The 13,058-nt window shown below is 42.4% G+C and overlaps 1 protein-coding gene across 2 annotated transcripts in view; it reads left to right on the plus strand.

Moving 5' to 3' along the window:
* Window positions 1-12,440: 12,440 nt before the first annotated feature.
* Window positions 12,441-13,058, plus strand: part of WDR7 (WD repeat domain 7) — a 372,785-nt gene continuing 372,167 nt past the window's right edge. For both annotated transcript variants that reach the window (XM_046025300.1, XM_046025301.1), the window contains exon 1: window positions 12,441-12,630. The gene's annotated coding sequence lies outside the window, so the exon portion shown is untranslated. The remainder of the gene's footprint in view (window positions 12,631-13,058) is intronic.

Here is a 13,058-nt window from a genome sequence, read left to right on the forward strand (position 1 = left end):
GGAGAGGCGAGGAAAGGAAAGGCGTGCGGCACCCAGGAGCCACCGCGCGACCAGGACGCCGGCGCTTGCGCACGATGGCGTCATTTCCGCGTCGTCCGTTTCGGCTCCCACCGCCCAATCTTAAAACGCGACCCCTGACTCCACCCTCCGCTGCGGAACCCCACGCCGGCGGGAGCGGCGCAGGCGCGGGAGAGCAGCAGGTCGCAAGCTCAGACCTGGAGTAGGATGCTGAAGCTCCTGTGTTCCTCCGCTGTTCCAAGACCTGCGTCTCCTACCGAGTTTCCTGGGGTGGGAAAATAAAAAGGGAACCCCTTTTCCCCGAGGTTCGTGGCTAAGGCTTTAACCCCTTTCCCTGGAAGGGCTGGAAGAAGTACTTTGTCTCATATTTGGGGCAGATCGCCACACTAGAAAAAAGACTTTAGGTCCGTTGATTTACGGATCTCATGAGACAGGGGTGCTCTCTGTGCACTCGTCCTCAAGATGTCACGCACCTGTCTTTAAGTTGTGCCTGAAAAAAATGAAAGCACCATCCTTCCCCTGGAAACACAGTCTAGTGGTAGAAACCAGCAGTAGGATAACATGTTTGCAAAGGAAACGGTGGGGACAGATGAGACAGGAGGATGGGGCAGGGTGAACTTGCTAGAAATTGTGGCACCTGAGCTGATTCTTGATGGAAGAGAGCTAGAGGGTGAGAGGTGACAGGAGTATTAGAGGCAGAGGAACCAGCAGTACCGATTCGTGGTTCGACATGGCTGCTGCTGCTCATGATGATAAGAATAGCTAACAAACTGTGCTCTAGACAAGATACGGGCTCTTTGTGTATATGAGTTCATTTAATCCTCACAGCAACCCTGTGAAGTAGGTTCTACTATTTCATAGATAGATTAATTTTGACCTAGTAACAAGTCAAATCATCATTCAAGTTGAGGTAGTCTACCAGTGTGTTCTTTTAGGGACTATGACAAATGATGTGCTTTTGGTTTAGCTGGGGTGATGAAGCTGAAGAGAAAGGTAGACGTCTGATCAGGACTAGCTAAGAAATTTGTATTTTAACGTGAATGCAATGGAGTAATCACTGCAGGGCATTTTTTTTTTTTAATTACAAAAAAAGTGTCTACTGAGGTAGCAGTGAGGAGGATGGAAGGCAGTGAGACAAGTTTAGGTTACTGTGTAATCCAGGAAGTGAGTTACGGGAACAGCTGAAATGGAAATGAAGAGGACATGATGTACTTGAGAAACAATTAGCAGCTAAAAATCCTAGGATTGAGTGACCAATTGGACCAATTTAGAGCAACGACAGAGGAAGGAGTCTAGGAGAGTGGGGGATATATCAATCCTGTGGCTCTCTGTAGTGAATTAAGGTGCCAGTAGAACATCTAGGTAAGGAGGATAGCAGACAGTAGGAAGGTTGAGTCTGGAACAAAAGAAAAAGGAGTAGGCTAAAGTTGCAGAAAGTATGTAACTTACTCAGTTATACAGTTGTACAGCTGCTTAGCCCTCACCATTGCACCCAACATTATACTGAAACAGACTTTATATATTGCATAGAAACTTTTAGCCAATGTTATTGAGGTGATGATTTGCTGAGTGTTTTTTCCTCTATATTTTACAAATCTTTTCTATAATTACAAATAGTATATATAATAAGAAGAAGAAAGAAGGTGCAGCTGGGGGGGAAAGTGCTACACAAAAAATCTACAAAGAAGGCCCAAGTTTCTGCCTCACCCTATTAGTAGTAACTAAAATAAAATGATATTCGCAGTTAATTGGTCTCCTGTGAAATTTAGGTAATGTTTACTGTCATTAAGGAAAATGAGCCTTTGGTGGATGAAATTTTCCCCAAAATGTTATTTTTCCTTAATTTGTATTAAAACCCCATTTACCGGAATTTCCATGAAATTTTTTGAAAATACTTACCATTAAACTTCTACAAGGATGACTCGTGGTTATTTTTAGAAGGATGATACACTTTCTCAGTTCCTGAGATGACCATATTCAGAAATGCAGAATTCACAGCACATAAACTCCCTCCACCCCATCCCTCTCTTGGTGGGCATCACCCTTAGAGGACAGAGTTTCCCAGGGTTTATTTAGCCTCAGCCTCAGAATTCCATTCAGCCCCACCCACTACCAGAGTCAGCAATCAGGATGAAACCTATTTGCCATGCCCCATCTTACTGTAACTGTTACATCTTGAAATCCATAGATCTGGAACTTCACTGAGCTCATTAAAATGGGGGTTTCCAGTGTCACACCCCAAAATTCTGATTCAGGAGTGCTGGTGCATTGCCCAGGAAAGTGAATTTTAACAGGCATCCAGAGTAGCTGATGCAAGGAGTCCATATATTGAAATCCATTATTTGATGCTACTTGTCTACGGTCACGTAGAATTTACTGTGCATTTAATATGTACAAGATATTGTGATAATGCTTTGAAACACCTTTCTTCCAAGGACATCAAAAGGCAGATAAGACACTACTACAAAAGCCAAAATACAAGGCAAAATGTGGTAAGTGCCATAGTGGAACTACAGGTAACGTACCATAGTGCTTGAGAAAAAGAAGAGAACATTTCCAGCTGGAATGAGCAGAGAAAGCTATATGAAGGAATGTGTTCTAATATTCAGGCCTGGGTAAAATAAGAAAGAAATGCATAAAGTTCTTCATTCACAGAAGTGAGTCCTGACTTTCCTCTTAACTTGCCAAGAATATAGTGCGCTTTAAACTCACCCACTTTTATCAGGCTCAGCCAGTCACTAGAAGCAGGCTTTCTATCATGACTTGTAGCTGCCGTGGGTTCACTTGGCTGACTTCACAAATAGAAATGCTAGAGATACATCATCCATGGATTTCTCTCTCTCATAGCCCTTTGCCCATGGTAGGTACAAAATAAATACTGGTTTAATAAATGAATGGCTAGGAAGCATAATAAGGATGACTCTCTGTCCACAACAAGCAGGGGTACAAGAAATATTACTTTGTTGTGTAACTCAGTTTCATGTTGACTCTGAATCCTCACCCTCCTGCTGTATCCAACTAGAACAAAAACAACTTTATCTCCTCCTCTGCCTGCTTCAGAAATGGTACCAAATTTCTGGATTGGGAGTAAGAGTTGGGCTTTAGAGTGTAGATGTCTAGGAGCACTGTCTCTTTCTACATACTATCTTAAGTCTAGCCCTTTCTGCTTTATGTGATGACCTTATGGATTGGGACCCTTTGTTCAAAGCTGCCTATGTGCCCATCTACCTAGATGTCCCAGTCTGCCATTTCTCCCCAGGGGATTTACTTCTTCCTTTCTCCCTTCCATAAAGATTTTCCCTCATTTTCATTAAGAGTTTTATAGTTTCAGCTTTTAGGTTAATTTGATCCACCATCTACCTTTTTTGAACCAGTTTGATTCTAATCACTTAGAAATATTCCCATGATAGAAAAGAAAGTCACGGTTTTCCAGTTTCATATATATTTGAGCTTTTGTTAGGGAAGCAGTATGCGATAACCATCAAATCTCTAACATAAGTTTTTCTTTAAATGTAGTCCTCTTGTAAAAATTGGAGGAAATGCCACTTCCTGGTTTTTTTGAAGAGCAATAGCAAGAATATAATGTAGATAGAACTTTTATTCTACAAAAAAAAGTCCTCCGACGTGGATGGAACTAGAGGGTATCATGCTTAGTGAAATAAGTCAAATCGGAGAAAGACAACTATCATATGATCTCCCTGATATGAAGACATAGAGATGCAACATGGGGGGTTAGGGGGATAGGAGAATAAATGAAACAAGATGGGATTGGGAGGGAGACAAACCATAAGTGACTCTTAATCTCACAAAACAAACTGAGGGTTGCTGCGGGGAGGGGGGGTTGGGAGAGGGGGAGGGGGGTTATGGACATTGGGGAGGGTATGTGCTATGGAGAGTGCTGTGAAGTGTGTAAACCTGGCGACTCACAGACCTGTACCCCTGGGGATAAAAATACATTATATGTTTATAAAAAATAAGGAATAAATAAAAAATTTTTTTTAAAAAATTGAAAAAAAAGTCCTCATAAATTCCTCGGAGATATAATATACCTCTTTATATAACTGAATTTGTAGTTGCAGAAGCCCAAGAATACAGATTTATTGATGAATTCCATAAACCATATGAAATCCCTGCATTAGTTTATCAAAATTATAATTATCCCAAAATTCTACAGAAAAATAACTTCTGCTTGGGGCACTTGGGTGGCTCAGTCGGTTAAGCGTCTGACTCTTAGTTTCTGTTCAGGTCATGATCTCAGAGCTGTGAGATGGAGCCCTGTGCAGGGCACTGGGCTCTGGGCTCAGGGAGGAGTCCGCTTCTCTCCTTCTATCTCCTCCTCTGTCCCTCTCACTCCTCATTCTCTCTCTCTCTCTCTCTCTCTCTCTGTCTCAAACAAGTAAATAAATCTTTAAAAAATAACTTCCACTTAATAGCTTATTGTTACCTTATTCCTGAAGAAGTAGAAAACATTTTATATCCGTTTAATTCTTTAATCAACTGGGTAATTTATTTAAAAAATAATTTTAGATAAGCTTTGTTTTATTCTTTTTTTAAAGATTTTATTTATTTGACAGAGAGATCACAAGGTAGGCAGAGAGGAGGCAGAGAGAGTGGAGGAAACAGGCTCCTGCTGAGCAGAGAGCCTGATGCGGGGCTGGATCCCAGGACTCTGGGATCATGACCTGAGCCAAAGGCAGAGGCTTTAACCCACTGAGCCACCCAGGCGCCCCTCTTTGTTTTATTCTTAAAGTCTTGAGGGAAAATACATAATTTATGTAATATAAATATTAAATAGAAACGATATCCTGCTTCATAATTTCCAAACCTTTTCTAGGTATGGGCTATTGAATTTGAAAATTTGAATACCATTTCCCATGGCTGTCCCTAGGTGGCGCAGTGTCTTTCGATCAAAGGGGTATGATTTCCCCTTGGATATCAAATGCTTCTTTAAATAATGCTGTCAAGTCTCCAGACAGACCGTTTGTCCCACTAATACTATATTCCTTAGTTTCCAGTGCTAGGCAGTGTCTTGGAAGAGAGAGTTTTCTAGGCAATCGTGGAGTGACCCATCACCATCATAAATCTCATCTTCCTAGAACATACTGAAGAAAGTTGCTAGCAATCCTGAGTCAGTTTTGGGTGTTTCCCAGAAATGTAAAATAGTTTTTTTTTATTCTGAAATTTATATCTGAGGTTTAGAAGTCATTAAACTGCCTAGAGTTTCTGCTAAGAAGGCCAGATAGAAAGACTCTGAGTTAAAAATCCATATTTTAATTTTTCAAAGAGTATGCTGGAGATTAGAGTTAACTCTTTAAAGCTGGAAAAGCTACACATAACTATGTTTTCACTTAACCACTTGTAATGAGAGTTCTTTTTTGGCTTATGATGGTGTAGTAGATATTGTCTGACTAGAAAGTACAGGTAGAGAAGAAATGCCTCCCAATAAAGACTTTCGCTGTGTCCAAAGCACCCTCTCAGGCATGCCCTTGAGCAAACACATACACCAAGCATACACAACATCATCAGTCAGCCCATTCCTGAGTGGCACTATTTGCATACTCTCCATACCTCTGAGGGCCAGGCACAGCAGACATTCAATAAAAATATAATGTATGTTAGCTTCCACCCAGTAAGGAAGTGATTATTTACACAATGTTAAAAAACAATATATCCCACCAAAATTCAGAATATTGGATCTGAAAAAAATCAGGAGGATCAGACATAACTGGTAGAAAGTACCAAAACACACCACTTCTCAACACCACATTGCACTCATGGTAGATGTATCTGTCTTCCTGCCAGGCTGTGAGAAATTTGACCATAGAACCAGGTTTTGGCACTATCTGAATGCCCAGTTCAGCATAGCGCCCAGTACCAATGGATGCTGAATAAATGATGTTTTCCACCTTGCCAAATTATATTTAGGACAAGTAAAAGTGCTATTTCATGAAAGTAGAAATAGGCTAAATTACTCATAGCCGCTGCACCCCCCAACCCAGGTTATTGTGGAACGAATGCCAGGCATCATATAATTTCATCCGTAGTATTTTAGCCTGCATGTCTAGAACATAAGGATTCCTTTAGAAATCACCTTCATAACCAAAATACCATTATCACACTAAAATGTTAACAATGCTTCCTTGATACCATCAAATAACCATGTAATGCTAAAATTCTCCATTTTCTTCTAATTTAATTTATGACTTCTTTGAATCAATATCAAAATAAGGTATTTACATTGCATTGGTTGATATCTGTCTCATCTCCTTTTTTTTTTTTTTGAAGATTTTATTTATTTATCTGAGAAAGAGAAAGAGCGGGGTGAGGGGCAGAGGGAGAAGCAGACTCCTCGCTGAGCAGGGAGCCGGAGGTGGGGCTTGATCTCAGGGACTCTGGGACCATGACCTGAGCCAAAGGCAGACCCTTACTGACTGAGCCATCCAGGCACCCCTTTCTCCTCATTTTTATTAAAATTCTCTTTATTGGGGCGCCTGGATGGCTCCGTGGGTTAAAACCTCTGCTTTTGGCTCTAGTCCTGATCCCAGGATCCTGGGAAGGAGCCCCCCATCAGGTTCTCTGCTCAGCAGGGAGCCTGCTTCCCCCTGACCCCGCCCCCCGCCTGCCTCTCTACCTACTTGTGATCTCTTAAAAAATCTTTTAAAAATTTTCTTTATTTCTTTTTTCTAAATTTGTATTTGAAATGATTCAAATGGACAGAAAAGTTGCATCAGCAACAGAAATAGCAGTGGCAGAAGTAGAGGAAGAGGGAGAAGAAGGTGGTACAGGGAGGAGAAGGGTGCACTTTCTTGCCCCCCATTCACGGACGACTCCCCAAGAACAGCGTGCTCATGACTAACTTTGCTGTGCTCAGATATTTGCCAGGGCTGCCTCAAGAATAGGTAATCCCAGCTGGAAAGCTAAGGAGACCTGGAAGAAGCTTGTAACAGCAGTAAGCAAATCCTCTCCATGGAGCTGGGAAGTGGATTTTCCTGGAAGAAAAATCTGGGCAGTGCATCCTTGTGTCTTCCACGGCCCACTTTGTGACACATGGGTCCTCTTCTTGGCACAGGATTGAAGAACAACTCTCCCTGGGCTCTGGTGGTCCTATCATCCTGAGAGTAGAGAGAAGAGAGAGATTAGTAGGACAAAGTACAACCATTGTTGCTACAGCCTGCAACAAGGCTACTAGTTACTCATCACACCTTTCTTTTTCTTTTCTTTTTTTTTTTTTAAAGATTTTATTTATTTATTTATTTGAGAGATAAAGAGAAAGAACAGGGGGGAGGCATAGAGTGAGAGGGAGCAAGAGTTTCTAGAGACTCTGGCTGAGCACAGAGCCCAATGTGGGACTCAGCCCCAGGACCCTGAGATCACAACCTGAGCTAAAACCGAGAGCCAGGTGTTCAACAGACTACACTACCCAGGCACCCCTCACATCCTTCTTTACTATCCTAATTTCCCCCTTGTTGATCTTGGTAGCTTGATGAGGTGCCCCCAAACGCCTATTTGTGAAGAGTTCAAGTATTCCCAACTTGAACACCTTCAGTCTTTCCTAGAAGGTGTACATATGGAGCAAATAGAGATATTTCTAGAAAAAGATATCCTGTTACTTAGAAGAAATCATTTGATTTGGAAGAAGTCATGAGACAGGAAAAAAGGAGAAGTCTCACCAGTTGAATTTCATGTCATGTGACTTTCATGTCATATGAGAAAGTACAAAGGGAAGCTCTTAAAGAGTTATAATTACACAAAACCATGCAAAGAACACTTACTAAACTTCTCAGCTGTGACATGATAAAGGGTGAAGACCCCCAGTACTAATATGAAGCCCCCAAGCATGACATGACTTCTAGGCAAATGAGTCCACTAAGGAAGGAACAGAATTAGCAGTATTAGGCCCTGTGAGGAATACCAAATCACGGATTTATAGTCCACAAGAAAGCAATAACAGTACACATGAAACAATCTGGAAATGACAGTAACAATGAAGCCAGTTAGACCACCAGGCAGAAATCTCCTTGCCTTTTGGAGAACTAACTTGAAACTTAGAAGGTACAGAAGTATTGGTGTGTTGTAAGGTAATTGTTACTAAATTCTAAACACAGGGCAATACTTAGAGGGTTTTTTTTTTAAGATTTTATTTATTTATTTGACAGAGAGAGACAAGTAGGCAGAGAGGCAGGCAGAGAGAGAGGAGGCATCGGGCTCCCTGCTGAGCAGAGAGCCAGATGCAGGGCTCAATCCCAGGACCCTGGGATCATGACCTGAGTTGAAGGCAGAGGCTTAACCCACTGAGCCACCCAGGCGCCCCACTTAGAGGGTTTTTTTGGATGCCCATATCATTAAAACATAGTATGCTGAAATTTTTGACCCTTACTCCCATGGGTCTGTTTATGGCTCTTTTCTGGTAATAACTATACATTTTTGGTGAAAACAACAATGATGACAACTTCTTCTTTGTCTCGGTGCCTCTATGTCTTTTCCACCTAATGTACATGAGGCTTTCCTGCTGGACTGATTTTTTGTGGCTGACACACCCTCCAGGGATTGCTCAGTGAGCCACACTCTGTCTAGTCTTCTCTCCTTGAGTGGATGTGAAACCTGTCATTTGCTTCTAACCAGTGGAATATGGCAAACGGTGATGGGCTGTCACGCCATTCCTTAGGTGACTATCTACAGATTTATCTATCTCTATCTATAGCTATAACTATATAACTCCATCTTTCTTGCGCCCACTAGAGAGGTGTTCTTTGCTGGCTTTCAAGACACAAGGTGCCATGTGAAAGGCCTTTGTTAAGGCGCTAATGACAAGGAACTATAGGTGGCCTGTAGAACATGAGGGTCCTTAGTCATTTGTCCACAAGGACAGGAATCAGATTCAGATTCTTCCCTAATTGAGCCTCCACATGGGATTACAGTCTGACTGACATCTCAGTTGTCACCTTGTGTCATCACAAACAGAGGACCCCGTGAAGCTGTGCCTGAACTGCTTTCCTATGGAAACTGCGAGGCAATAGATATGCGTTGTTTGAAGCCACTCAACTCATGGTAATTTGTTATACAGAAGCAAGAACAAATACAATGTTATAAGCAAAAACCACCACTCTATGTATTGTCAAAAGTCTTTGGTGGCTTTTCACTTCGTTTGGAATAAAGTCCCAAAAGCTTCTAAGGGAATTCAAGGCCTCTCCTTATCTGATCTTATTCTATTTTCCCCATGTTATTTTTTTATTAGTAGGTTTAGGCCCAATCTGAGAAAGACTGTATCAATCAAAGAAAGTTCCAGGGCAATCCTTTATGGGGAAGAAATAACTAAGACTTTTTAAAAAAAGATTTTATTTATTTATTTATTTATTAGAGAGAGAGAGAGAGAGCACTCAGTGCATGAGTGAGGGGGAGAGGCAGAGGGAGAGGAAGAAGCAGACTCCCCGCTAAGCAGAGAGCCTGATAGAGGGCTCCATCCCAGGACCCAGGGATCATGACCTGAGGTGAAGGGAGATGCTTAACTGACTGAGCCACACAGGCATCCCATAACTAAGTCTTAATACCACAGTTTCTCTTTTCATTTGGTTTATGTCCCCTGTGCTTCACTTTTAATTAACTTTCTGTTTATTATATATGTGTCTATTCATGTTTTACATTTCATGTGTTATATGTATACACACACTTGTATACATTTCAAAACTAGCAACAAAATTGTGTTGCTTTCCTAGTTCTTCCTATTCCAAATCCTATTTATTTTCGTAGCCCTTCATGAAATCTCATGTGATTAACCTTCCTCATCTCAGCCTGGAAGTAACTTACCTCTTCTCCACTACTCTTTATGTACTCCTTATTTCTTGTACCGTACTGTATTATAGCCATAGGTCTTGGGGGAAATTTGCCATTCATTTTAGCAGCCCAACACCTTCCAATGTTTAGAGAATTCCTCATTTTGTGAGCCTTGGTGGGAAGCAAAGCCTGCTATCTTGCTTGCTTGGCTTTGCTTTCTGTTAAAGTTCAATACATATATGTTGAACTAAACGTTTTGGTTGCATAAATCTTTTAAGATTTTTTATAATCCCTCCAGATGGCAGGAATAAATAAATAATTTACTCAAAAAATATACTCAGGATCAACTTACTGAAGATACAAATCTTTTTTTTTAAAAAGATTTTATTTATTTATTGACAGAGAGAGAGAGACAGCAAGAGAGGCAACACAAACAGGGGGAGTGGGAGAGGGTGAAGCAGGCTTCCCCCAGAGCAGGGATTCCCAATGTGGGGCTTGATCCCAGAACCCTGGGATCATGACCTGAGCCAAAGGTCACAACTGAGCCACCCAGGCACCCCTGAAGATACAAATCTTAATTTTCAGGAAGGTTATGCATGTAAAATATATATGTGCATATAAAAATGTGTGACTTCTTGTGAAACAAAATCGTGATATTCAATAATATTTGAATCTTTATTTTAGTCCTGTGGCTCAGGACATTGCATGCATTTATATACAGACTTTGGCAATACGTTTTGTAAACTTGGTAGAGAGGGGCCAGAGTGTTAGTAGTCTGAAGGCTTCTCATTAATCTTCCTATTAACCTTTGTATTCCTAGGAAGGTATTTGAAACATGTAAATTCAATTAGTATTTGTTGAGTAAAAGTCAACTTTATCTAGGAAGGATAGTTTATAGATTTCCTCTACAAACCAAACAAGCTTTAATGAAGCCTACAATTATCCCCTGGTAACCACTCTGTGCTTCCCATATTTCCGAAAAGTTCTTATAAATTGTAAAGGGGATTATGAACTTAACAGTTTAAATGTATTCATCATCACAACAGAGCGAATGAGTATATTGAACCCAGCTGTCCAAGGAATTAATTTCCTCTATTTGACATAATTTCCCTGCTCTTCCTTAGCCCCCATGTGATTGCAGGGCAGTTAGTCAAAAGTTGAAGAAAATTGTAGAATCCCAATTTGCAGTACAAAACAATTTCAGAATTGCTGATTTTCAAGTGTTCTACTGATTTCCTTGGTCAACATTATGATCTAATTTTTATCATGATGGCAGCAGAGCTGGTCTCTACAAATAAATAGGAAATGACACCCGGGACCTAAAGGACACTGAATGGCCTAGTTAGGGAAAAGGAGGTGTGCCCCCCAGAACTGAAGGGTCTGCAGTGTGCTATAAGGAGGAGGACTGTCTAAGCTGGAAAGAAGGGGAGGAAGAAGTTTGTTATTTGCAGGAATAATACATTGACAGAAAGCCTTTTGGCCAAACCAACTCTTAGGTCACTTCTGACATATTAGTAAGGAAATGATCCTGTCTCAAGGAGTTGTTTCTGCCCTGTTCTAATCCCCTAGTCAATCTCCTGCTTCAGACTCATCCAATAGGATTTTGCCACCCAGGATTCAGTCCAAGGACCAGCAGCAAATAGCATTACCTGGGAGCTCCTTAGAAGGGGAGGATTTCAGAAACCCACTTTAGACCTACTGAATCAAAAACTTTATTTTCACAGCCTCTCCATGTGATTCATTTACACAGCTTACTTTTGAGAATTGCACTAGAATTCTAGCCCCATAAATGTGTTAGTGAGACTATGAAGGACAAATATACGGAATGCTTATTTTTTTCTATCTTTTTAACAGAACTAACCATTGGCTACCAGCATAGCATCATTTTTCCCTTGGCTATTGTTCATTCAACAAATATTTGGAGGCAGATGGCAAGCATAATAAATAATATTTATTGAGCTCGTTTAGCCTCCTAGATACCCATGAGGTTATTATGCCTATATTTTATATGGGGCTTGAGGAGAATGAAGAGAAGAAGCATCACGCCCCCGATGACCATAACATTGCGCAGTGGAGGCCCCAGAATCCCAATCCGAGCCTCTCCGAATGCAGATCTCACGCTCTACTAGGCTCAACCGCCCACGCAGCGAGTATACACTCATTTCCACTCCTCTACAGGAATGTTGCACAAGGTCAGACTTCGAGCTCAGAAGCCGAGTTCTTCCTCTGTCTCTCTGTGTCGTGGGCGACATCTAAATTCGAGGTCAGAGGGAAAAAGTAAACAGATTTCAGAGCTAACACTTTCCAAGTGTCTGGACAGAGTCGCAGGGCAGAAAAGTAAACTTGCAACATCCTGGAAACACCTAGACTTGCCATTTCATTCTTCCCTCCATCTTGGTCCTCCCAGGATGGGCATTGGAGGCGAGACGAGAGCCTAGACGACACTTCCCAGAGTAAAAATGGCGACCGTGCACTCTTTGCCCACAGTCGACACCGTTCGGTCTCCTTGGTAACGGGCCAGCTTCTCTGGCTCCAGTCTCGGCCAGGCAAGTATGGAAATGATGATCATTTCCCTCCCCCTCGTTTTTGCGACAGTTGCAGCGAAAGTCACGGCAGTTGGGTGTCAGCTGATTTACTGCAGCGGCGGCGGCGGCAGCGGCGGCAACGGCACCTTGCAACCTCCGCGGGGAGACGCCTGCTGGGCTCGGGTTGTGGTTTGTCTACCCGGATTTGAGCACCCCACATCTTCCGCACATAGCATCCTCGCCTAGTCTACCTTTGATCGGGCGCCCGCGGGTGGTGGGACGGACAACATTGCGGCATGAGATGAAACTGTGACAGGTGAGGGGACTTTCAAGCTATCCCAGGGGGAACCCCAGCGTGGGACGTGCCCGCAGTGGAGGTCAGGGGCCGGGGGTCAAGGGTCACAGCCCATTCTGGCCGGGGGCGGCGCCAGCTGTTCGAACGCCGCTGATGGCAGTTCTGTTCTTTGCCGAGCCTGCAGGTTCAGGCCCACAGCTTGGCGCCTTTGCCCGGAGCGGGGGTTCAGCCAGGGGTCTTTGGGGTCCCTTGGGCTGGTGAATGACATTTTTTTCAGGTGACACTGACTTTGGTTTTGAGATAGGACCGCCCTGACCTCAGTGGCAATCCAAAGAGTGAGGTGGTTTGTGATGATGAGTGGGTGGTTATTGACAGTGCCTTCGGAAAATGTGTTTGCTTTTGGGTAAGCATGGTCTTTCCTTACCTATTGGTACTCCTTTCCAGTTTGC

The sequence above is a fragment of the Meles meles genome, chromosome 12 (assembly GCF_922984935.1).
Source record: "Meles meles chromosome 12, mMelMel3.1 paternal haplotype, whole genome shotgun sequence".
Classification (NCBI taxonomy): Eukaryota; Metazoa; Chordata; class Mammalia; order Carnivora; family Mustelidae; genus Meles; species Meles meles.